At 47.1% G+C, this 27,028-nt stretch overlaps 1 protein-coding gene and 2 long non-coding RNA genes across 3 annotated transcripts in view; 1 reads left to right on the top strand and 2 right to left on the bottom strand.

The window, feature by feature from the left end:
• Positions 1 to 13,708, bottom strand: part of MPP2 (MAGUK p55 scaffold protein 2) — a 65,810-nt gene extending 52,102 nt beyond the window's left edge. The window contains exon 1 of the mRNA XM_083408372.1: positions 13,577 to 13,708. The gene's annotated coding sequence lies outside the window, so the exon portion shown is untranslated. The remainder of the gene's footprint in view (positions 1 to 13,576) is intronic.
• Positions 1 to 27,028, top strand: part of LOC310661854 — a 292,087-nt gene that overhangs the window by 77,648 nt on the left and 187,411 nt on the right. The window lies entirely within an intron of this gene.
• LOC310661381 lies at positions 20,793 to 26,957 on the bottom strand. Its single transcript, XR_014503919.1, has 3 exons — positions 26,907 to 26,957; positions 22,190 to 22,377; positions 20,793 to 20,866 (listed from the first exon to the last, which is right to left on the bottom strand). It is a non-coding gene; the product is annotated as an uncharacterized lncRNA (long non-coding RNA).

The raw sequence follows: 27,028 nt of genomic DNA, 5'->3' as shown, positions 1-27,028 counted from the left end.
TTTCATTGTTGAGGACCACTACCCCTTACTGGTAATTGGTCGAGGACTTAATGTCCATAATGGGCAGAGCCAATGTCAGTGGTTGGCGGAGCCAGAATTAAAGGCAGGTGGGTCTCTCTGTGCTCTCTGCTTAAGCTTTGGTGTTGAAAAACTCCTCTGTAAGAGCTTGTTAAAAGCAATAAAAAGCAGGCTGAGATTGTTCTGAAATAGATGGTCTACCCACACTGCTAACAGGACCAGACCTAGGTTTCAGGGGGGCTCTTGGCAAAACACCCCTCCCAGTGTACCCCCTACCTAGGTTTTGAAGATTGCCACTGCAGGAAAGGGAGTGAACACTTTCTTCCCTTAACCTTTCTAAGCTCTACAACCATAGGAATCTGTAGCTCCTTAGAAACTAAACAGCTAAGAAATCTCAACAATCATCTAATGGAGACCTAATTGTTCAAAACACACGGGTGGGGGTTATATGACATGAGTTCATAAGTCTGCCTCCTGCATCTCCCCCTCCCAATTGATTCTGCTTTGGGATGCTGTCCTTTTGGGTATATTCCATTTGCAGAGTTGTGATTGCTGCTTGCAAGCCTATGGAGACGCTTCTGACGGAAGCAGTAGACTCAGGATGCTTGGGATAAGGCATTCGACTCCATTGTGGGGGATTTGCCTGCAGTGGCGCTTCTCACTATACTGCTTATGATTTTTGGATTGTTTTATTTTCGCATCTCTTGGCAGTTCTTGGACTGCTCCCTGTGCTTTCCATCTACAGGATGGACTTTATTTGTTGCATCCTCTCCCTTCTCGAAACTGGAGCTGAACAGCTCAACAGATGCTCACACTCAAAGCATAAAAATAGTTCTAAGCTAGCTACTAACCATAAGCAGGCAAAGCGGCTTTTCAAACCTCGTGCAGCTTTACCTATTTAAAACCAGGTTGCTACAAGGGGTTGAGCAGCCTGTACCAACATGCTGCCCTCAAAATATTCTTGGATTCCAGCTTCCAGCTGGCCAATGGTCAGGATGATGGAAGTTGTAGTCTGACAGCATACAGAAGGCACCAGAGTGGGGAGGCTGGGGTACAATAACAGTGCTGGGTTTGGATCAGGGAGGCCCATGGTTCAAATGAGATGCTTGTGTTCTCTAGGCTCAGGTCCAGAAATGAGTGTTGTGGGCTTGGCAATGCTTGCCTCCTAGAAGAAGAGTTGAGCATTAGATGCCCTCAAAGATAGTCTTCCCACTTCGATTAAAATATGAACGGCAAAAATCCATTTCTATACTTACACATCCTTTGGGAGTACAGTGGTACCTCAGGTTAAGTACTTAATTCGTTCCGGAGGTCCGTTCTTAACCTGAAACTGTTCTTAACCTGAGATACCACTTTAGCTAATGGGGCCTTCCGCTGCCACCGCTGCACGATTTCTGTTCTCATCCTAAAGCAAAGTTCTTAACCCGAGGTAATATTTCTGGGTTAGCGGAGTCTGTAACCTGAAGCGTATGTAACCTGAAGCGTAGGTAACCCAAGGTACCACTGTATAACGCTGAGGACACTGCCTCTGTGGGGCAAAGGCCCACCCCCAGAGGGGACCACACGCCATCTCCAGGCAAGGGACAGATGAATCTGTCAACCTGATTTCTCTCTCTCCCCCCCCCCCAAATCTTCAGTTATTCACAATTCTGCATCAGTTTGCAAATTATTCGAGTTGTTTGCATTTAAATGCAAACTGAATTTAATCTCGCCCCCGTCCCAACAGCAAGGAGGCCTCCCTGTGGAGAGCATTCCACAAATAGGGAGCCAATGCAGAAAAGGCCCTGCTCCTGTGTTGCCTCTCGTGGAGGAGGCACACAAAGAGGGGTCTCAGAGGATGGTTGCAGAGTCCAGGTCGGTTCACATGGGGGGAGGTGGTCCTTGAGGTATTGCGGTCCCAGGAAGACCATGAGGGAACCTAAAAAGGTTCCCAACCCCTTCTCTGTCAGGATAATATTCCGCAACTAGGGCTGATGAAGGCACATGAGCCCAACTCTCCCCAAAGTGACACATGTTAACCACTGCATTGCCCTTTGCCAGCTCACCATCTTGTAACTGTTAGGAACATAATAAACTGGGGAGCAGGCACTACTCTTTCAGAATTATATCTGGAAAGGCGAACCTGTGGCCCTTCTGCTATCATTGCACTCCAAATCCCATCAGCCCCAGTCAGCACAGCCAGTGGTCAGGGATGATGAAGGATGTAGTACAACAACAAATTAACATCCCAATTTGTATTACATATGATCAACATATGGAAGTGAGAGCTGGACCATAAAGAAGGCTGATTGCCGAAGAATTGACGCTTTTGAATTATGGTGCTGGAGGAGACTCTTGAGAGTCCCATGGACTGCAAGAAGATCAAACCTATCCATTCTTCAAGAAATCAGCCCTGAGTGCTCACTGGAAGGACAGATCCTCAAGCTGAGACTCCAATACTTTGGCCACCTCATGAGAAGAGAAGACCCTGATGTTGGGAAAGATGGAGGGCACAAGGAGAAGGGGACGACAGAGGACGAGATGGTTGGACAGTGTTCTCGAAGCTACCAGCATGAGTTTGACCAAACTGCGGGACGCAGTGGAAGACAGGAGTGCCTGGCGTGCTCTGGTCCATGGGGTCACGAAGAGTCGGACACGACTAAACAACTAAACAACAACAACATGATCAACATAGTTGCTGGTATTTGGGGGCTATGGGGGCTACAATGATGAGCTTCTCCTGAGCTTCAGGTTTCACTTCTACACCTTCCAGGGTTTCAGCAAACAGAAGCCACGCAATTTTCAGGCTTCTCTTTCCAAGCAAGCCACTTAAAAAATAAATAAAAACACAAGCCAAGGAAATTGCCCTGGCCGGTCACCCCTAAGACGCTCCATTATTAATGCAGCCCTCGCTGACAGCTCGCAAGAGAAATCTCAACCTGGTCTTCTGGCGGCAGAGGGAAATAATCCATCACACAGCCAACATGCCCACGAGCAGGGGCTCCATCAATAACCAAGGGATCAATAGTACTCTGGGGACGGAGGAGTCACATCCCTTTTGCTAATGGACTCGTAGATGTTTGGTGGGGCCCGAAGGCAGACCCGGATCCGGAATCTGGGAGAGAGGGAGTCAAGCGACCCGGCTAAACTGAAATAGGTTGAATGTGCAAAATGAGAATTCTCTCGGGCTGCATCTTATCTGATTGAGATACTCTGTGCAAAGTTGAAATGGTGAGCTGCTTTTAGGAGCCCCACTCATTTTGGAGCTTCTCCATATTGTAGAGTTAAAAAGGTAAAGGTACCCCTGCCCGTACGGGCCAGTCTTGACAGACTCTAGGGTTGTGCGCCCATCTCACTTAAGAGGCCGAGGGCCAGCGTTGTCCGGAGACACTTCCGGGTCATGTGGCCAGCGTGACAAGCTGCATCTGGCGAGCCAGCACAGCACATGGAACGCTGTTTACCTTCCCGCTGGTAAGCGGTCCCTATTTATCTACTTGCACCCGAGGGTGCTTTCGAACTGCTAGGTTGGCTGGCGCTGGGACCGAACGACAGGAGCGCACCCCACCACGGGGATTCGAACCACCGACCTTTCGATCGGCAAGCCCTAGGCGCTGAGGCTTTTACCCACAGCGCCACCCGCGTCCCATTGTAGAGTTGGAAGGGACCAAAAGAATAATCTAGTCCAACCCCCTGCCATGCAGGAAGCTTTTGCCCAACATGGGGCTCGAACCCACAACCTTGAGATTCATACTCTACTGAGCTCTGGCAAATGCCCCCCTTCTGGAGCTGGCCTTCTGCAGATGCCCAGAGGCACCTATATCACCTCCTTACTCACAGCTTCCTAAGCTAGCAGATTCCAAGGAAGGACCCTGATGAACATTTCCTGAATACCACCCTCAGCCACTTAAATTAGGGATATTGAAACCTGCAATGAAGAATTTTGTCTTTCGATCTAGTGGGGGTGGGAAGCACAATGGATTTCTTTTGGAAACCCTTTTTGATCTTTGGCCTTGAATTATCAGAGGATTGCTTCCATTACAGTGGGGCCTCAGATATAATCATACATGCATATTCTGTCTCCAGCTCCGCTACATCATGGATCTGTAGTCTAAAGACTGCGTAAATATCTTGAGCAGGTATTTTTCTATCCTTGTTGCCTGAGCTAAGCAGCTAAAAACGTTACAGCATTTTGCAAATGTTTTGTAAGCATTTTAAAGGTGCCAGTTTTATAAAATCTTAAAATCCCAATGGGGAAAACTGTAAAGCAAAGCGCAAAAGTTTTTCTGGCAGCAGAGGCAGCCAGGAGACTTCAAGAACACTTTTTCTGCACTGATTTGATGATCTGGGCTATACATAAATACAGCCGTACCTTGGTTCTCGAACATAATCCGTTCCGGAAGTCCGTTCGACTTCCAAAAACATTCAAAAACCAAGGCATGGCTTCTGATTGGCTGCAGGAATTTCCTGCACTCAATTGGAAGCTGAGGAAGCTACGTTGGATTTTTGGCTTCCGAAAAATGTTTGCAAACCGGAACACTCACTTCCAGGTTTGCAGCGTTTGGGAGCAAAAACATCCAAGTACCAAGGCGTTCAAGAACCAAGGTACGACTGTAGTCCGATCATGGAAATTGCCTGCAATAGAATGTTTTAATCAGTCTGGAGCTGGAAATGAAGGTCAACTTTCTTCTAAAATTCTTGCAAGCATATAAATATAATCAATTGGCTATTTACGATCCGTGGCAAGGCATCCCTGGAGGAAGGGACAGAAAGAAACAGGTTGGCTGCAGGAAATACCTTTGTAAAGTAAGCTATGTGACAGGCACACACAGAATCGAAAGGTTTCTACATACAGTACACAACAGCTCACACCATCTTTGCATCTTCTAGCCAGCCGAGCAAGAAATATTCTTTACAGCAGGTCAAAGGTGCATTCTGCTAGCCAGGCAGAAGCACTCAAAGAGGGTGTGGAGCAACGCTGGGGAAAATATTGCCTGGGGTATTTCCCAAGGGCCAGACAGAGAGACCTGGGGGTCACATTCAGCTTCCAGGACCAAAGATTGCCCATCTCTGGTCTAACAAGAAATGGAATTTATTGTCGGGATGAGAGCATGGAGAGAGAGCCAGAGGGTTTCTGAGCTGGCAGGGAGGCTAGCTGGAAATCAGGGTAGCGAAACACAGTATGAAAGGCAAGGACTTCAGCCCAGTATATCTGAAGGAGCGTCTCCACCCCCGTCGTTCAGCCCAGACAATGAGGTCCAGCTCCGAGGGCCTTCTGGTGGTTCCCTCCCTGCAAGAAGTGAGGTTGCAGGGAACCAAGCAGAGGGCCTTCTCGGTAGTGGCGCCAGCCCTGTGGAACGCCCTCCCATCAGATGTCAAGGAAATAAACAACTATCTGATTTTTAGAAGACACCTGAAGGCAACGCTGTTTACGGAATTGTTTAATGTTTGATGTTTTATCGTGTTTTTAATATTCTGTTGGGAGCTGCCCAGAGTGGCTTGGGAAACCCAGCCAGATGGGCAGGGTATCAATAAATTATTATTATTATTATTATTATTATTATTATTGAAACTCAGATATATAATCTAGGCGCCAAATGACTCCTTAAACCATGGGTAGGCAAACTAAGGCCCGGGGGCTGGATCTGGCCCAATCGCCTCCTAAATCCGGCCCGTGGACAATCCATAGTTCATTTTACATATCACAGGTAAAGGTAAAGGGACCCCTGACCATTAGGTCCAGTCGTGGCTGACTCTGGGGTTGCAGCGCTCATCTCGCTTTATTGGCCAAGGGAGCTGGCGTACAGCTTCCAGGTCATGTGGCCAGCATGACTAAGCCACTTCTGGCGAACCAGAGCAGTGCATGGAAACGCCGTTTACCTTCCCGCCGGAGCGGTACCTATTTATCTACTTGTACTTTGACGTGCTTTTGAATTGCTAGGTTGGAGTGTCTGATAGCCAGGTACAAAATACACCTGGCACCTGGCTAATTTTGAACACCTATGGCTTCTGGGGCAGACAGCCAAAGCTGGGTGCCAGGAAAACTCCAGCATATTCCCTTAGTAGTGTGTGGCATTGTCTACAAGCTTTCTGACGCCATGTGCCAGCCATAAAGCAGAGCTTGTGAATTTTGCCAGTGGAGAAGTGGATTGTCAAGGAAAGAGAATTAAGACTAACTGACTGCACAGCTGTGAGCAGCATGCTGGCTGGATGAGGCCCTTACCTGTGCTTTAGGGATAGGAGGACTGGAAGGAGAACTGGAAAGTGGGTGGGTAGGGAGGAGGTTGGTTCCTTAGGGCAAATGGGGCACTGCCCCACCAACCTCAGTCTGCTCTCAGCCAGTTCCCACCTGCCTGTCTGCATACTTACAAGCAGTCCAGGGTTGGCGAGAGATTTGTTGCAGGCTGAGACATTTTATTTTAGAATCAATGGAGATTGAGTACTTGTTTATTCCACATAGTCCAAACACCATCGAGATCTTGCGTATTTTTAGTCCCTGAAAAGTGCTTCTTGAGGAACTGGTTTCTGTTCCAAAAACCACAGATTGATTCTGCATTACCCCACAATGTGTACATTTGATCACAAACACCACCAGGGTGCATTTGATTTAAATCAAATGGATTTAAATCACAATTTAAATCACTAGTCAGTAAGACTTGATTTAAAACTGTTTGTTTGTTTTTACAGAAAGACTCATTCTTGCTGGTATAATCTTAATATTTACAACCAGATGAAGGTTTCATTTTTGGACTAATAAATTTTCAGAGTAGTTTTTACAAGTTATATCAAAAATTACTGACTTGGTTATACTGTTAGAAATACATAGACCGATAATTACAAAATTATTGCGAGGTTTAATAAGTTAACTGTTTTAACTTTTCTGCTGTACTTTATTGAAAGGAGAAAAACAATCATTTCCTTCATAACAATTTAACCAATTTATTTAACTGCAACAGTAACATTATAGCATATGTATCCATGTTTGTTAACTGTTGTGGTTAAACAATTTAAAAAAAAACTTAGACTAAGTTTTAGCACACATGAAAAACTTAAAACAAATCCTTATTTCCTGATGACTATCCTTTGGACTATAAAGTGACTTAAACAGAAAACTATCTTTAGAAAGATTTTTCTTCCAAAAGCATTTTATCTTAAAAATCTATTTTTTTAAAAAAATCCGATTTAAATTTTAAAAATCTGATTTATTTATTTTAAAAATATCATTGATTTTTATCTACCCTGATCACCACTTCTTCCTCTTCTGTTCACCTGGGGCACGAGCAGGGAGGAAAAGGAAAACCTCATCTAAGAGTGGATTTTCAAGCAATTATCAAGGAACCATCGAATCACAGAACTATCGAGCTGCAAGGGTCCCCTCAGGCTCATTCAGTCCAACCCCTGGCAATGCAGGAATCTCATACCTAAGCATCTATGACAGATGGTCGTCCAACCTCTGCTATAAAAAACAAACCAGTGAAGCCCACCAGTTTTCGAGGGAGTCAGTTCCACTGCTCAACAGCTTCCACCACCAGAAAGTTCTTCCTGGTAAAGGTAAAGGGACCCCTGACCATTAGGTCCAGTCGTGGCCGACTCTGGGGTTGCAGCGCTCATCTCGCTTTATTGGCCGAGGGAGCCGGTGTACAGCTTCCAGGTCATGTGGCCAGCAGGACTAAGCCGCTTCTGGCGAACCAGAGCAGCGCACGGAAACGCCGTTTCCCTTCCCGCTGGAGCAGTACCTATTTATCTACTTGCACTTTGATGTGCTTTCGAACTGCTAGGTGGACAGGAGCTCACCCTGTCACGGGGATTCAAACCGCCGACCTTCTGATCGGCAAGTTCTAGGCTCTGTGGTTTAACCCACAGCGCCACCTGGTAGTTAGTCGAAATCCCCTTTCTTGAAACTTGAATCCACCCCAACCATTGGGGATGGCAGGATCCAAACCACAGCTGTCAACTTTTCCCTTTTCTTGCGAGGAATCCTATTCGGAATAAGGGAACTTCCCTTTTAAAAAGGGAAAAGTTGACAGCTACGATCCAGACTCAATATAGGCTGAAAGCAGCGCACTCAGGATAACCATACACGATTCCAGATTGAGGGGGAAATGACATTTCTGTGCTGCAAGCAGGTTAGTGCCTACGCTGCCATGGTCTCTAGGGAAGCATCAATCTCATCGTAAAACAGCTCTCTCTCTCTCACACAGACAGATACAAATCCTACCTACTCACTCCACAGCCTCCTCCAGCCTTTTTTCCCCTCCCCAGCAGCTGAAAAGGATTCCAACATCATCCATTCAAAAGCAGAAACATTCTGGATTATAGGAGCCCGATTTCACGTGACAAGCTAGGACCTGCCATGGGGCTGAGGGAGGGGAAAGGGAGAAATTGTAGGCTGCTGAGCTGCTCTGTGCTGCCAGCCTATCACCACATTCCCCCTTATGTAAGACCCTGCTCCACTCAGCCTGCTGGAAAGCTCCAATGTTTGCGGCTCTTTGTTTTCAAAGAAAACACACAAATGCCCTCTTTATTGTCAGTGGTTTTCGAAACGGGCAGAAGCGGTACCACGGAGAGAGCCATTTTGAGGATGAGCGGAGCACAGCTGAAATAAAATTTCATACGCATTTTTAAAAAAGAACCGCTGAGATTTAGTTTCCATTATTTTCCCACTCTTGTTAACACCATACTTAAATGGTTGCCTTTTTTCTCTCTCTTTTTAAAGTCCTCTTATCCTTGGGAATTCTTAAGTAATCGTTTTAGGTGTCAACGTGCAACTCATCCCTCCCCCACCACAACCCCCCACCCAGTCCAACCATTCTTATAACTATCTTGAAACTGCAATTAGAATAGAGTGGTACCTCGGGTTAAGTACTTAACTGATTCTGGAGGTCCGTACTTAAGCTGAAACTGTTATTAACCTGTTATTAACTACTGTATGAGCTTTGATTTGCAAGAAAACTGTAGGGTTGTGCCACCGCTGCTCCAACCATTTTCACCTCTAGAATGCCGAAATCATGGTAAATCACTTTTGTGTATTATAGAATCATAGAATTGTAAAATTGGACCAGGGGTCATCTAGTCCAACCCCAACATGGTTCTCAAACCCACAACCCTGAAATTAAGAGTCCCGTGTTTTACCAACTGAGTTACATACAAAGCTATATAAGCTATTATGATTTAAATAATACTTAAAACTATTTCTTTAAAATCATGAGTCATGGGTGGCACTGTGGTCTAAACCACTGAGCCTCTTGGGCTTGCCGATCAGAAGGTTGGTGGTTCGAATCCCCGTGACGGGGTGAGCTCCCATTGCTCAGTTCCTGCTCCTGCCAAGCTAGCATTTTGAAAGCACGCCAGTGCAAGTAGATAAATAGGTACCTCTCTGGCAGGAAGGTAAACGGTGTTTCCATGCGCTGCTCTGGTTTCGCCAGAAGCGGCTTAGTCATGCTGGCCACATGACCCGGAAAAACTGTCTGCGGACAAACGCCAGCTTCCTCGGCCTTTAAAGCAAGATGAGCGCTGCAACCCCAGAGTCATCTGCGACTGGACTTAACTGTCAGGGGTCCTTTACTCCCCCCCCCCTTAAAAACTAAAGACTTTCTGCCCACAAGGCAAGCCAAGAGGTGCTTTATTTTCTACCGTATGAGAACCCCGACAAATCAAAAATAGACACAAAATACTAGGGGTGGTTCCTAGTAACACCGCGTTTGCTAATCAACTTTCTAAAAATATGCATTGTCTGTGCCTGGACCGCAACAGGGGCTAGGACATCTGCAACTTTGAAAATTGTGCAGAAGAGGGAATTTTGGCAGGTGAAACTTGTCGTGTCAAGACCAGAGGTGGGGAAACGATTTCAGCTGAAAGGCCACATGCCCCTTCTGGGCAACCGTTTGGGGGCCACGTTTTCAGTGGTGGGCGGGGCCAGGGCCAAAAGTGGGTGGGGTAATAATTGCAAATTTTACCTATGTAAGTAGGCTCATTTCTACACACAGTCACATGCGCCTCTTTCATTCTAACTAGGCAAAAATATTTGGGGGTGCAAATAGGACCAGTGAAGGTTGTAGAGTGAAGGGGGGGGGAGATCTGAGAGCCACTTAGAGAGCGCTGGTGGTTCTCCTCTCCTGCTATAGAGTCGCACCAACCCAGTTCCCTCTTTGCCTCTCTTGCATCTACCTAGCGAAGGTGTGCTAATCTCACACATACATCCGCAGACTATTGTTTTCAATCATCCCTGACCAATGGGCATGCTCCCTGGGGCAGATGGGAGTTGGACATGGGTAAACAAATCCGGGGGCCGGATCCAGCCCAATCGCCTTCTACTCACAGCTGTCCATGGAGGCGCAGGTTAATTCTGTGTCCAGGGCAGCTGTCTACCAGCTCCATCTGGTACGCAGGCTGAGACCCTACCTGCCTGCGGACTGTCTTGCCAGAGTGCTGCGTGCTCTGGTTATCTCCTGCTTGGACTACTGCAATGCGCTCTACATGGGGCTACCTTTGAAGGTGACCCGGAAACTGCTGTTAATCCAGAATGTGGCAGCTAGACTGGTGACTGGGAGTGGCCGCCGACACCATATAACACTGGTCCTGAAAGACCTGCATTGGCTCCCAGTACGTTTCCGAGCACAATTCAAAGTGTTGGTGCTGACCTTTAAAGCCCTAAACGGCCTTGGTCCAGTATATCTGAAGGAGCGTCTCCACCCCCATTGTTCTGCCCAGACACTGAGGTCCAGCTCCGAGGGCCTTCTGGCGGTTCCCTCATTGCAAGAAGTGAGGTTACAGGGAACCAGACAGAGGGCCTTCTCGGTAGTGGCGCCTGCCCTGTGGAACGCCCTCCCTTCAGATGTGAAGGAAATAAGCAGCTATCTTCTTTTTAAAAGACATCTGAAGGCAGCCCTGTTTAGGGTAGTTTTTAATATTTACTGCTGTATTGTTTTTAACACTTGATTGGAAGCTGCCCAGAGTGGCTGGGGAAACTCAGCCAGATGGGTGGCGTATAAATAATAAATTATTATTATATTATTATTATTACTATTATTCTAAATCTGGCCCATGGATGGTCCGGGAATCAGCATGCATTTACATGAGTATAATGTGCCCTTTTATTTAAAATGCATCTCTGGGTTATTTGTGGGGCATAGGAATTCGTTCATTTTTATTTTATTTTTTCAAAATATAATCCACCCCCCACACACAAGGACTGAGGGACAGTGGACCGGCCCCCTGCTGAAAAAGTTTGCTGACCCCTGGAGTTGAAGAATAAGGGCATCTAGTGGACAACAGGTTCCTGGCCAGACCCAGATAGTAAGTAAGGTAAAGGTAAAGGTACCCCTGCCCATATGGGCCAGTCTTGACAGACTCTAGGGTTGTGCGCCCATCTCACTCAAAGAGGCCAAGGGCCAACGCTATCTGAAGACACTTCCGGTTCATGTGGCCAGCATGACTAAGCCGCTTCTGGCGAACCAGAGCAGCACACGGAAACACCATTTACCTTCCCGCTGGAGCGGTCCCTATTTATCTACTTGCACCCAGGGGTGCTTTCGAACTGCTAGGTTGGCAGGCGCTGGGACCGAACAGCAGGAGCGCACCCCGCCGCGGGGATTCGAACCGCCGACCTTTCGATCGGCAAGCCCTAGGCGCTGAGGCTTTAACCCACAGCGCCACCCGCGTCCCATGTATAGTAAGTATGATACTGATATGATGGCACCCTCACCAGCAAGAACCAGGGCAGCAGAGGGGTCTGGGGGACAGAATAGAGGCCGATTTACACCTTGCACTTAAAGCACATCCAACACACGTTTAAAGCAGATGGCTACCCCACAAGAATTCAGGGAACTGTAGTTCCCAGCAGCGCCGGATTCAGTTCCCCCGCCCAGGGCACTGAGAGCATGTGCAGAATGGAAGGTGAGAGAGGGGAGGGCACCAACTTGTTCAGGGTGCTGTATTACCACCCCCACCCCGTTCCTAGGATTTTTTGGGGGGTGGAGGGTTGCTCCAGTGGCGTAGCATGGGTTGTCAGCACCCGGGGCAAGGCAAGTAATTTGCGCCCCTAACCCGTGGATTTGCGCCCCCTAACCCTAACCCCCAGATGTTGCGCCCGGTGCGCCCGGCCCCCCCTGCACCCCCCACTGGGTTGCTCATGTGCTTTAGATGCATGGTGTGAATCTGCCCTAGGACTGGAAAGACCTGGGTTCAACTCCTCACTCAGACATTTAAGTTCACTAGGAGACATTGGGCCGATATCTCTTTCTGCCTCTCTGTCCGTCTGCCTCTGTCCCTGCCTTTTTCTCTGCCTAACCTACCTCCCAGGGTTGTTGTGACGATAAACCAGGGAGGAAAGAACGGAATATGTCACCCTTTTTTCTTTAAAATACAGTAGTACCTCTGGATACGAACGGGATCCATTCTGGAGCCCCGTTCGCATCCAGAAGCAAACGTAACTAGCGATGGCACGTCTGCGCACGCACGTATTGCTTTTCGGCGCTTCTGCGCATGCGCGTGATGTCATTTAGAGCGTCTGCGCATGCACGTGATGTCATTTACAGCGTCTGCGCATGCGCAAGAGGCAAAACCCGGAAGTAACGCGCACCCCGCCCATCTGGCTGGGTTTCCCCCGCCACTCTGGGTGGCTTCCAACAAAGATTGAAAATACATTAAAATGGGTTAAGAGTGTTGGACTAGGACTCCAGGTTTCAAATCCCCACTCGGCCGTGAAGCTTGCTCACTCGTGGCCTCCCTCGCAGGGTTGTTGTGGAGATTAAATGAGGGGAGAGAGAAGAACCATGCATGCCCCCTTTGAGCTCCATGGAGAGAGAAAAAGGATGAGGTCAAACGCAATCCATCAATCAATATGACCTGCGGGGGGAGGGGGGTATAGGGCGGTATACAAATTTAATTAAAAATAAAAATAATTAAATAATTAAAATAAAAAACAATTAATAAAAAATAATTAAATTAAATAGTTAAAATAAAAATAATTAAAGAGAAACCGGATTAAAAGCCGTCAGTAGCACCCAGGGCATCACCCTCCTCCTGTTCCGGGGGGGTGGGGAATGAATTGCAACGCCGGATCTCCACGCGCGCCGCAGCCATCATCAAAAGCAAGGAGTAAGGCAAGAGTAGGGGGCGGGGAGCAGGACGCAATGAAGAGGAAAGGGACCCACTGCAAATATTCAGATCATAAAGGGGTTGGGGGGCTGTGTGAAAGACCCCCCTGCGACTTAGCGGCAAGAATTAGGGGGCGGGGTGGTCGGCAAGAGCTTTAAAATGAAGAGGCGCGTCTTCGCCATCAAAGACGAAGGTCTCTATTCCACACAAGAAGAGGGGGGGTGTTAAAATCCGAATTGGGGGGGTGGGGGTCGCGTAATGCAAGCCTGGAATTGATGGCGTTGGAACTGACCGGTGTGTTTAGAGGAGGCGGGGGCGGGGGTAGAACGGAGAAGAGGGGAGGAAGATCAAAGACCCGGCAGGGGGGAAACTCCCACGTTGTTAGGCGCGCTCTGATTAAACACGCTCCATGGCGTGTAGGAAGGGGGAGCGGCGTGAATGAATAGGGGAGGCAAAGAGGGAAAGGAACGCGGCCGCCGCTCACCTGCTTCGGTGCACAGGCGACGGAGACGCCGGAGGAGCGAGCGAGCGAGGCTAGGATGCGATGAGATGGATGGATGGATGGAGTCGCTGCGCTCCGAAGCCGCTGCGAATTCCCGCGGCTCTGGATCTGGCGAGGCGAGGCTCAGGACTGGCTCGCGTCGCTCCTCGGAGCGGCCTCTAGGGGGCAGCGCCTCCTTAAAAGGGCGACTCTCCCGGCAAACGTGATTTCTCTGGGTCCCACCAGCCTTTATTTGTGCAAAAGCAGGGTTTGGGTTAAAGCAGAGACATCACCTTGCCAACAAAGGTCCGTATAGTTAAAGCTATGGTTTTCCCCATAGTGATGTGTGGAAGTGAGAGCTGGACCAAAGAGAAGGCTGATCGCCAAAGAATTGAAGCTTTTGAATTCTGGTGCTGGAGGAGACTCTTGAGAGTCCCATGGACTGCAAGAAGATCAAACGCATCCATTCTTAAGGAAATCAGCCCTGAGTGGTCACTGGAAGGACAGATCCTGAAGCTGAGGCTCCAATACTTTGGCCACCTCATGAGAAGAGAAGACTCCCTGGAAAAGACCCTGACGTTGGGAAAGTTGGAGGGCACAAGGAGAAGGGGACGACAGAGGACGAGATGGTTGGATAGTGTTCTCGAAGCTACCAGCAGAAGTTTGACAAAAATGCAGGAGGCAGTGGAAGACAGGAGTGCCTGGCATGCTCTGGTCCATGGGGTCACGAAGAGTCGGACACGACTAAACGACTAAACAACAACAGCAGCAGCAAGGTTTGGTTTCTCCCACCTGTTAAGTTGTGGGTGAACATATCAGACGACACAGCGGTTCTTCAAACAGCTCTTGTTTATTCACAGGCCCAGAACAGAACTGGCCTGAAGGGTTCACCCAGCCTGCTTATATAGAGCTCAACTACAAAGCAACAGTAACAACTTTGTGTAACTATCCAATCACTGAACGCCACTCTCAATTCCTTATTTGCATATGTGGACCTGAGTGAAAACTATCTACAGTAACCCCCTGCTGGCCCAGGGTGAGAACTTCAGTACATAACACCACCCACCCAGTGCTTTTTTTCTTTTAAAAAAAATGTTTAGGGGTACTCTCATTTTGACTCAAGAAAATCACCTCTTCATAGTTCAAATCGGGGAAAATAAATACAGTCAATGGAAAAAAGGACAAAGATGTTTAGGGGCAGTGCATTTTTTCTAAAAAAAATGTTTAGGGGTACCCTCATATAAATGATATTATTATTATTATTATTATTATTATTATTATTATATCTTGCCACATTTTGAGGAAAACAGAGTAATCCAGGTTAGCATCTAACCTGGCAGCAGCAGGAGGCCCCATTAGCTAAAGTGGTGCTTCAGGTTAAGAACAGTTTCAGGTTAAGTACGGCCCTCCGGAACGAATTAAGTACTTAACCCGAGGTACCACTGTATTAATGTTGGCTACATACCTTTACAGCACATTCAAAGCATGCTTTCCTTCTCCCCAAGGAATTCTGGGCCCTGTAGTTTGTTCAGGGAACTGGGAATTGTAACTTTGTGAGGGGTGAACTACAGGGCCCAGAATTCTTTGAGGGAAAGGATGTAATTGAATGTGTTTTTAAAGACATAGTGCATGCGCATACAGTGGTACCTTGGTTCTCAAATGCCTTGGTACTCAAACAACTTGGAACCCAAACACTGCAAACTCGGAAGTAAGTGTTCCGGTTTGCGAACTTTTTTCAGAAGCCAAACATGCTGTGTTTTGAGTGTTACACTTCTGTTTTGAGTGCCACACTTCCATTTTGAGCGTTACGCTGAGGTCTGTCTGCTTTTGCTATTTATTTTGTTGTTGTTTTTTGTTTTTGTGGCTCTTTTTTTCTAACTGTGTGGAACCCAGTTCAGCTACTGATTGATTGTGTGACTAAAGTACATTGTTTATTGCTTTCATTTCATGGATCACTGGTCTCGTTAGATGGTAAAACTCATGCTAAATGGCTGTTTTAGGGATTGTTTTTAAAAGTCTGGAACGGATTAATCCATTTTACATTACTTTCTATGGGAAAACGCGCCTTGGTTTTGGAACGCTTTGGTTTTGGAACGGACCTGAAACGGGTTAAGTTTGAGAACCAAGGTAGCACTGTACATGGTTATTTAGCTTATAAATTGGTACCTCATTCCCTGCTTCAGTGTAAAAACATTTCATTTTTTTTAAAAAGCAAATTTTATTTTTCAGAGATCTTTTGACATAAAAACAATCCAATATTTCCCATATATATATATATATATTGACTCCCCAGCCCCAGCCCCCCACTCCATGTAAAAACATTTCCAGGACAACCTGCCGGCCTCTACCACCACCTCCAAAAAATTAATATCAAAAGCAATATCAAAAGATTTTTTTTTAAAAAAGCCAAGCAATGAATTTTTTAAAATTGGTGGTCAGTGATTATGGGAGCTGTAGAGGAAGAACATTCTGCACTGCACGGCAAAGGTTAAAAAAATAATATTTTAGCTCCATCTAGTGGGCATTTGTGGGAAACGGAACTGAAAAGAATGAGACACATTTGAGCAAATTCGCCTAGAACATCAGAAGGTTGGTGGTTCGAATCCCCACGACGGGGTGAGCTCCTGTTGCTCGGTCCCTGCTCCTGCCAACCTAGCAGTTTGAAAGCACGTCAAAGTGCAAGTAGATAAATAGGTACCGCTCCGGTGGGAAGGTAAATGGCGTTTCCGTGCGCTGCTCTGGTTCGCCAGAAGCGGCTTAGTCATGCTGGCCACATGACCCGGAAGCTGTACGCCGGCTCCCTCGGCCAATAAAGCATGATGAGTGCCGCCACCCCAGAGTCGTTCGTGACTGGACCTAATGGTCAGGGGTCCCTTTCCCTTTACCTAGTGGGCATTTGTGGGAAATGGAACCGAAAAGAATGAGACACATTTGAGCAAATTTGCCTAGAACAGTGATGGGGGGGGGCACATCCCTTGCCTGTTTGCTTGCCGCTCCGGTCCAGCCTTCCCTCCCTCAGCGCCTGGGCCGCAGGGCTGCATTTAAAATGCATTTTAAATTTTAAAAGCTGAAACTTTCCAGAAAGCCACAAAGCTCATAAACTTGCAACACGTAAAGAAGCAGCAGCACAACAAATTGGAAAAAGCAAAGCAACCGCAAATGACTCAAAATCACAAGAAAGCATAAAACAACGCTGACCCTGTTGCAGGAATTTATGTATAGGTTGGGGGGGGGGTTGCCCCTCCAGCACATATCATGCACATGCAGCCCACTACCAAAATCAGCACAATCACTTTTGTGACTTTTGTGATTTGTCCCCACGAAACACTTCATCACAGTTTCCTCCTATCTATTCAAAGGGCCTTTGGTGCACAATACCAAATGTAAGAATTCACTGATAAATGTATCTGTGTACTGGCTCACTGGGAAAACTTCAGAAATTCATATAGACATGTGAGCTCAGCTACTCAGCAGCCCCTCTGCCTGAGTGATAATTCCTCCCAGTGGCGTAGCGTGGGTTGTCAGCACCCGGCGCAAGGCAAGTAATTTGCGCCCCCTAACCCGGGGCAAGGCAAGTAATTTGTGCCCCACCCCCCCGCTGCACTGTCCCTCCCCCAGATAGTCCCTCGCTCTCTCTCCGCACTGCACCGCACGCCTGGCACCGTCCCCTCCACAGTGGGCGGAGACCCGGCGGCTCAGATCGGATTCGCACAGACAGCACTGCAGTGAGAGAGAGTGAGTGAGCCAGGTAGAGGCAGAGAGCTGCGAGTGCGAGCGCGCCACCCCCCAGATGTTGCGCCCGGTGTGGCCGGCCCCCCCTGCACCCCCCATGCTATGCCACTGATTCCTCCTCAGTGCAGCCCTCCTCAGCACGGTCCCTGACGGTACACAGAACAAAGCAAGGACTCTGCAAAAGCAGATATAGACAGTTTGCATTGCACGGACCGACAGCTTGCAGAGAGATAGAGAGCATCTGTCATGGATGCTTTAGCTGAGATTCCTGCATTGCAGGGGGTTAAAATAGAGAAGCCTTGGGGTCTCTTCCCACTCTATGATTCTAATGGCTGGAATATAGGCAAACACAGCAATCCCCAAATGAAAGGAGCAGATTTTTTAGCTGCGGGAATTCAAAATAAATAAAGAAGATTTGTTGTATGCTTGTTGAAGGGTTGCAGCAAAACCTGCAAAGGCTACAGAATTCTAAAACAGGACAGAGTTGCTCTCTTCAACACAGTCTACTTTGACGAGACCACAACCCGATGTCTTAAGTGATCTTTCCAATCTAATTCACCCAACAGATCTTGGGTAGCAAGTCCACCCAAGTCATGTGGGATTGGCTTCTGGTGAGATCTCGCGAGAATTCTGCGAGATCTCATGAGATCTTACCAGAAGCTGCTGCCATGCACAGTAGCAGGGGCTCCCATAGGGTCACTGTCCCACAGGATTCTGCCACCCGAGGCAGCTGCTTCAGCCCACCTCATGGGCAGCCCGGTCTATCAGTCATAGCTTTCTCCATTCTCCAGGCCATGCGATCAAAAGACAGGACCAGAGATGATGAATTCAACTACAGGAACAAGCAAGCAGAAAATTGAAGACTCCTTTCCCAGTGATTTCCCCATTATTGCCTTCCCATGGTGATTTTGTTAATTGCTGTACCAAAGAAACCCTAGAGGCCATTTTGTCAGACTCTTGTCGTCTGTAATCTTTATGGAATGTGTGCACTATATAATATACCGAGATGAAATCTGGACTCTATTTGGATTTTCTTTTCTTGTACAAGAGCTGGAATTGGTGGTTATGAGGCGGAACCCAATGCAGGTTTTGAGAAATGCCTTAGAAAAAGAAAAACAGTCCCCACCCATAGAGAAGACTGTGGCTGAGGGGGACTGGTACCTAATGTGCACCTCTTATTGGGGCATGTCCTCTGAATGTACTGGTCAGGCTAGTAGAACCTCTATGTTATTCAGGAGAAAAGGACTGCAGATTGAACACAAACAACACCCTACCTGCACGTACTGGTGTGGGTGAGATTTGGTGGACCTCAGGGAAGCTCCAGGAACGGTTCAAAGTGTGTGGACTGTAGTTTGTTAAGGTCAGTGCTTTTTTTCTGGGGGGATGCAGGGGTACGCATAGCCCTAAACATTTTGTGATCTAATGGGGACGACTAAAACAAATTAAATTGGTGCTGTGAATTGTGGGTCTGTGATGGCTAAGTTTCAGTTCCAATGATTTACTGATGGCGATGATGATTTATTTACACCCCGTTCATCTGCCTGTGTTTCCCCAGCCACTCTGGGCGGCTCCCAACAGAATATTAAAAACATGATAAAACATCAAACATAAAAACCTCCCTAAACAAGGCTGCCTTCAGATGTCTTCTAAAAGTCAGGCAGTTGTTTATTTCCTAGACATCTGATAGGAGGGCATTCCACAGGGTGGGTGCCGCTACCGAGAAGGCCCTCTGCCTGGTTCCCTTCAACCTCACTTCTCACAGGGAGGGAACCACCAGAAGGCCCTCGGAGCTGGACCTCAGTGTCCGGGCAGAACGATGGGGGTAGAGATGCTCCTTCAGGTATACTGGGCTGAGGCCGTTTAGGGCTTTAAAGGTCAGCACCAACACTTTGAATTGTGCTCGAAAACATACTGGGAGCCAATGTAGGTCTTTCAGGACTGGTGTTATATGGTCTCGGTGGCCACCCCAACTCACCAGTCTAGCTGCCGCATTGTGGATTAGTTGTAGTTTCTGGGTCACCTTCAAAGGTAGCCCCACGTAGAGCGCATTGCAGTAGTCCACGCGGGAGATAACCAGGGCATGCACCACTCTGGCAAGACAGTCCGCGGGCAGGTAGGGTCTCAGCCTGCGTACCAGGTGGAGCTTGTAGACAGCTGCCCTGGACACAGAATTTACCTACGCCTCCATGGACAGCTGTGAGTCCAAAATGAGTCCCAGGCTGCACACCTGGTCTTTCAGGGCCACAGTTACCCCATTCAGGACCAGGGAGTCCTCCACACCTGCCCCTCTGTCCCCCCCCCAAAGCAGTACTTCTGTTTTGTCTGGATTCAGCCTCAATCTGTTAGCCACCATCCATCCTCCAACCACCACCAGCCACTGAATGTGCATTGAATGTGCTGTAAATGTATGGCGTGAATGTAAATCAGACCCATGACCACTGATACCTCCTGCAAAGCTGGGTTTAAAATACCACCAAAGCAATTCAACAGCAGATACTGCAAGATGTTTCCGCATTTGATTTCAGTGCTTTTACATTCAAAGGCGACCAGATTGCAACGAGAATCTTGCTTTATTATAATGATTAAATTCTACAGTTAGTTCAAGAGGAGAGGAAAGAGAAGGCCCAGGAGGGAATGTCTTCCTCGGAAGCAGGCGGCCATGATCTGAAGAAAAAGTCAGGTGAAGAGGATCGTGGGGCAATCAGGTTTCAGTCTGGGAGGCTTGCAGATGTCCTCCTTGTGGACATGTCCCTGAAGGATGCAATGGAAGAATGCAATAAAAGCTGTGAGTGGGAGATTCCTCATCTCTCCTTATGTCTGGGACTGGGGGGAGGAGGAGAAATGGTGGAGACCGCCTTCCCTTCCAGGGAGGAGGAAGAGGAAGACAGTATAGATTTACAAGAGGGGTTTGAGGGAGGTCGCAGCTCAGAGGCAGATGAGGGGAAAAGCTGGGAGATCATGGGAGAGCCAGAACAACACCCGGCTGACACATGAGTGCAAAAATGTGTGCATGAGTGCAATGAGTGCAAAAATATGTGCATGAGTGCAATGAGTGCAAAAATGTGTGCATGAGTGCAATGAGTGCAAAAATGTGTGCATGAGTGCAAAACATGTGCCGACATATTAGCAAAGAAGAAGAAGAAGAAGAAGAGTTTGGATTTGATATCCCGCCTTTCACTCCCCTTCAGGAGTCTCAAAGCGGCTAACATTCTCCTTTCCCTTCCTCCCCCACAACAAACACTCTGTGAGGTGAGTGGGGCTGAGAGACTGTGACTGGCCCAAGGTCACCCAGCAGCTGCATGTGGAGGAGCGGAGACGCGAACCCGGTTACCCAGATTACGTGACTACCGCTCTTAACCACTACACCACACTGGCAGAAAAGTGTGTTATAATTGGGGGGAACTGCTTGCAGAAATGTGCCTATGGATGGAAAGTACCTTGGGATATGAGTCTGAGAAATTTGCACCGGTTCCAAAAATAAAACTTACTTGTCAGTTTGAACAGTCCAATCTGGTGCTTGGATCTCCGCAGAGTGCCTGGCTGCTGGATCGCTTACCAAATCTGGGTAAAGATGAAAAGCTGGTTTGTCAAACTGTCTTTACCATCACCAACAACTATTCATTCCTATGCAGTAGCACAGACACACACTCTCTGCATTCTGGCTTTTAATGAGAAATAGAGAGTCCTGTGGAGCATTTCCCACAGGGCCGTCTTAACCATAGGTACTTGGGGTGCAGGGCACCCAGGCACTGGGCTCTCAGGGGCACCAGGCCAAGAGTCCAGGGCCCAAGAGTTGGAGTCCGGGGAAGAGCCTGCCCGCCGGTTGGAGAACCGCGGTGGGCTCTTCTGCTGCAGGTGGCTTTGCTCCATGAGTTCAGGGGCAAGTGAGCTAGCGAGGCACTGAGGCAGCCATCTGGCTCCATCCTCCTGCGTACCTGGGATTGGCATAGTGCTATGGAGAGGCCTGCTCAGCGCATGCTGCTTACACCACGAGGCGCCTGGCTTCACTCAGACTCAGACGCCTCGGGCTGGTTCCTTGCGCTGGGCTCCTTATGTTTTCTGTTTTCTTTTCTAGAGCAGAGATAAGTGTGGTGTCAACTCTCTAAAAAAAAAGGTCAACAACTCTGGGCAACAGGGTGTGTGTGTGTGTGTGTGTGTGTGTGTGTATGTGCCAGGCGGATCTTTCCACCCCGGCACCACATATGCTCAAGACGGCCCTGGTTTCTCAAAATGCTCTACAAGGTAAAAAGGGGGTCTACATAATAATAATTTATTATTATACCCCGCCCATCTGGCTGGGCTTCCCCAGCCACTCTGGGTGGCTTCTAACAAAATATTAAAATACAGTAATCCATCAAACATTAAAAGCTTCCCTAAACAGGTCTGCCATCAGATGTCTTCTAAAAGTCTGGTAGTTGTTATTCTCTTTGACATCTGATGGGAGGGCGTTCCACAAGGCGGGTGCCACTACCGAGAAGGCCCTCTGCCTGGTTCCCTGTAACTTGGCTTTTCACAGTGAGGGAACTGCCAGAAGGTCCTCGGCGCTGGACCTCAGTGTCCAGGTAGAACGATGGGGTGGAAACGCTCCTTCAGGTATACTGGACCGAGGCCATTTAGGGCTTTAAAGGTCAGCACCAACACTTTGAATTGTGCTCAGAAACGTACTGGGAGCCAATGTAGGGCTTTCAAGACCATTGTTATGTGGTCTCGGCGGCTGCTCCCAGTCACCAGTCTAGCTGCTGCATTCTGGATTAGTTGTAGTTTCCGGGTCACCTTCAAAGATGCACATAGAGCGCATTGCAGTAGTCCAAGCGAAAGATAACCAGAGCATGCACCACTCTGGCGAGACAGTCTACATGAAGAATTAAATGCATTTGACTTAACCTGGGACGGTTGATTGAGTTGTGGTATTGCTGATACTCGTTGTAATATTGAACCAGTTGGTCGAGTGGAGCATCTTCACCGGGGAATTCGGGAGCGAGGCGTGCCGTGTCCCCAATGTGGCTGAGAAACACAGCCAGACAGCAAGCGAAGGTGAAGAAAGAGAGATGGGATCTCCTTGGAGCGATCATCTGTATTGAGAAAGGGAAATTCCCTATGATACCAAGGCGTCTTGGGAGGCAATAGATGTCAACATCACTAAGCCTTATTATGGTATATGTATATGTAGCTAATGAGCTAGTGCGCTACTATTCATAATAAAAATTAGTATTATTATTACTATTATTCTATACCACCATCCGAGGATCACAGGGCAGTTTACATTATAAAAACACAAAAATACATAAATAGTAACTAACAAAAACAGTACACACAGAAAAACAGTTTAAAAGGCTATAGATTGTTTTATTAACCACACATTGCTATGTCCATGGAATAAGTTCAATATGAGCTAGTGTATGGGGAACTCATACCCTCCAACATTTCTCCGATGAAAATAGGGACATCCTATTCAATAATACAGTGGTACCTCGGGTTACATACGCTTCAGGTTACAGACTCTGCTAGCCCAGAAATAGTGCTTCAGGTTAAGAACTTTGCTTCAGGATGAGAACGGAAATCATGCTCCGGCGGCACGGCAGCAGCAGGAGGCCCCATTAGCTAAAGTGGTGCTTCAGGTTAAGAACAGTTTCAGGTTAAGTACGGACCTCCAGAATGAATTATGTACTTAACCTGAGCTACCACTGTAATAATAATAATAATAATAATAATATTTTTATTATTTATACCTTACTCATCTAACTGGGTTGCCCCAGCTGCTCTGGGCAGCTTCCAACATATATGAAAACCTAATAAAACATTAAGCATTTTTAAAAAAAAAAAAAAAAAAAACCTTCAGATTTGCCTTGAGAAGTCTTCTAAAGGCAGTCTAGTTACTTATCTCCTTGGCTACCCTCCAACATTTCTCCAGTGAAATTAGGGACGTCCTAAGGAAAAGCGGGACATTCTGGGATCAAATCAGAAACCAGGATGGCTTTTGTAAATCCGAGACTGTCCCTGGAAAATAGGGAAACTTGGAGGGTCTGGAAACTGTGTGAAGCAAGGTAGGCAGATGCACATGAGCAGTGGCGTAGCGTGGGTTGTCAGCACCCGGGGCAAGGCAAGTAATTTGCACCCCCTAACCCGTGGATTTGCGCCCCCTAACCCTACCCCCCAGATGTTGCGGCCGGTGCGGCCGGCCCCCCCTGCACCCCCCACGCTACGCCACTGCACATGAGTGCTGACCCCAATGCTGGACATGTTCTGCAGCATTGATCCTCCTTCTCGGTCCCCGTTCTAAGACTCATAAACATTACAGCAACCTTATCCTTTTGCATCTGATACAGTGAACCTAAGGGCTCACTCTGACTTTTGTGCTATGTTTTGAGGCACAGATGCAGGCTTTAAAGCTCTGTGTCTGAACTCTTTCTTTCTTTCTTTCTTTCTTTCTTTCTTTTTCCAGAAAGACCAACGTTTGATTAGAGCAAATGGCAACTGGGTTTTCCGCAGAATGGTGTTTGCTCAGATCTAGCGGTAAAACATAGGTGTGGATCTGTGCTCTGAAAGCGCAGCGCAAAAGGATGAGCTCTGACCCATCCTGGACCAGGTCAAAGCCCATCCTTCTGTTCACGTCTCTGGCCAGCCAGAAGCTTCATGGAAGCCTGTGAATAAGGAGTGGGCTATCTTTAAGGAATACATCAAAATGTATGTGGAAAAAGTAGAATTTCTGACAGATATTGAGTGAATCCAGAAAATGATTAAAGTGAAAGGAGAGTAAAGTAAAAAGATAGAAGAAGAGATTGAGGAAATAATGAAATGCGTTTAAGCTAGTTGGAAAAATAAAGTAACGTAACTAGAACAGCTGGAAGTCAAGTCACTTGGTGGGTGTCCGTGTGGGGAAGGTGTGTAGGTATGTTGATATGTACAGTATAGGTAGGTATTATATAGAGTAATGTAGGTATGCTTTATGTTGTGAAAAAAAGGTAGTGTGTTATGTATGTGTATTGTGTAAATGTATAAGTACCATATTTTTTGCTCTATAGGACGCACCCGACCATAGGACGTACCTTGTTTTAGAGGGGGAGAACAAGAAAAAAAATCTCCCCCTCTCTGCTCAGCGCCCCTTCAGTGAAGCGGCAGGAGAAATGGAGCCCCTTCCATTTCTCCTCCCACTTCGCTGAAGGGGCGCTGTGTAGCTCTCCCTCTCTGCTGAAGCCGGGAGAGTCTTGCTCTTTAGCAAAAGGAACCCGGAGCCTTCGGAGCGCAGTGCAAGTTCCCGCTATGCTCCAAAGGCTTCAGCCGGCTATCCCTGAAGCCTGGAGAGCGAGAGGGGTCGCTGCGTACCGACCCCTCTCGCTCTCCAGACTTCAGCGAAAGCAACACAAAACCTCCGGAGCGCTGCGTTTTGGAGGCTTCACGTTGCTATCACTGAAGCCAAGGAGCCTGCATTCGCTCCATAGGACGCACACACATTTCCCCTTCATTTTTGGAGGGGGAAAAGTGTGTCCTATAGAGCGAAAAATACGGTATGTGTTTTATATGTTAATTAAAAAAATCTTTTTTAAAAAGAAGAAGAAGAAGTTTCATGGAAGCCCACAGACTTGTCTGTGAAAACTTTCCTCTACCCACAGCAGGCTTCACTTGATAGTTCACAATGGTCGAAAATACTTTTATCACCTCCCAAGACTTTTCCATCCTAGTGCCAAACACTCTCAGTTTCTCCTTGGACCCGTTTCCCCAGCAGAAGCTTAGGAAGGAGGGAGAAAATCGTATAGTCATCTCCTCCCGCCCCACAAGCCAGGAAAGTATCAGAATGCACAGCAGGTGACAGAGCCTTGGAAGGAAACTTCCTCCAAGCAAGACACTTTTATCTGAGAGAAAGATGGCGAAAACAGAAAATTCACTGGGACAGTGTGAATTTTGCAACTGCAAGCAATGAACCAGGGACGGCGCAAAGGAGATCTTCTGAAACAACAAGTAGCACCGCCCAAGGCGTGATGGAGAGCAGCAACGGCTGGCAAAAGATAGAGATGATATATTACAAGGACAGGAAGAAACACTACGGAGAGAATATTGTATTGTAGAATATTGGAGTACTGCAATATATCCAAAACAATGGGAGAAATTGGAAGGATCTCAAAAGAGAAGATAGGGACTGGAAGGTATTTAAAGGATACATGCAAAACCATATTAAAAAAATCAATATGAATAAACAAGTTCCGTTTTAAATACTGGAATACTAAATAAGATGGATAACAATGTGTAATAGAAAAAGAAGCATGAAATTAGGTTAAAAGTGTGTGAAAGAAAGTAATTGAAGTGGAAAGAAATTGCAGTTGAGTAGATTGGAAGTCTAACACAAAAGTGGGGTGAGGGGTGGTGGATGGTGAAGGGAAAAGGAATTATCTGTGGGATTGAGTGTAGGTATGTTTGAACATTTTTAAGGATTGTATGAAATGTATGTTTGTATATTCGCAATACGTGTGTATTAATGCTGAATTATTTTAACAAATAAACTTTTCAAGAAAAAAAAAGAAACATTACGGACAGAATAATTGCCACCCATAGGAAGGAGAGAGTTTGAATGCTTCACCTGCAGTTGTAGAAATCATTCAATGTGTCAATACGAATGGCAGTCGATAAAACTGCAGTTGCGATATAAGGGATTGGTATTTGGACTGGAGCGTAATTGAAATTTATAAGATTTTGGAAAGAAAACCATCAAACCGTTAATTCTAGCACGCGGGGGGGCAACCTAATTTGCATAATTTGGCACCTCAGTGATTGGTATTGTTAATTGTGTTATAATTTGGCATTGTTATAATGAGGCTATTATTGGATTGTTGTCATTGAAAAGCAATAAAAATTATTATCGAAAAAGAAAATACTTTTATCACCTCTCAAGACCTTTCCGTCACTAGTGCCAAACACTCCCCCCTTTTACTTGGACCCGTTTCCCCAGCAGAAGCTAGCAAAGAAAGGAGAGAGAAAATCCTATACGGCAGTACCTCGGGTTACAGACGCTTCAGGTTACAGACGCTTCAGGTTACAGACTCCGCTAACCCAGAAATAGTACCTCAGGTTAAGAACTTTGCTTCAGGATGAGAACAGAAATCGCACGGCGGCAGCAGGAGGCCCCATTAGCTAAAGTGGTACCTCAGGTTAAGATCAGTTTCAGGTTAAGAACGGACCTCCAGAACGAATTAAGTTCTTAACCTGAGGTACCACTGTAGTCGTTCCCTCCTGTCCTACAAGCCAGGAAAATATCAGGGTGCACAGAAGAAGAAGAAGAGTTTGGATTTGATATCCCGCCTTTCACTCCCTTTAAGGAGTCTCAAAGCGGGTACCATTCTCCTTTCCCTTCCTCCCCCACAACAAACACTCTGTGAGGTGAGTGGGGCTGAGAGATTTCAGAGAAGTGTGACTAGCCCAAGGTCACCCAGCAGCTGCATGTGGAGGAGCGGAGACGCGAACCCAGTTCACCAGATTACGAGTCTTAACCACTACACCACACTGGCTCTCAGGATTTCAAGAGCCTTGAAAGGAAATTTCCCCAAAGCAAGACAACTGAATAGAGAAATTAGTCCCCAGGCACTTCATCACAACCACAACAAGTTTTTACCCTGAGCCTTTTGGAAGTTGGAAACAGGAATGTGCTGGGCTGGGTGGATCCTTCTGTGTTTCCTCTCGCTCTTAATCTGTGGCAGCTGCTGAGGGAATTTTATACCTTTTTTTCCTCCCCTC

This window comes from Podarcis tiliguerta (genome assembly GCF_965153285.1).
Source record: "Podarcis tiliguerta genome assembly, chromosome: 13".
NCBI classification, from domain to species: Eukaryota; Metazoa; Chordata; class Lepidosauria; order Squamata; family Lacertidae; genus Podarcis; species Podarcis tiliguerta.
The sequence above is the reverse complement of the archived record's forward strand: the minus strand, read 5'-3'. Positions and strand labels throughout refer to the sequence as shown.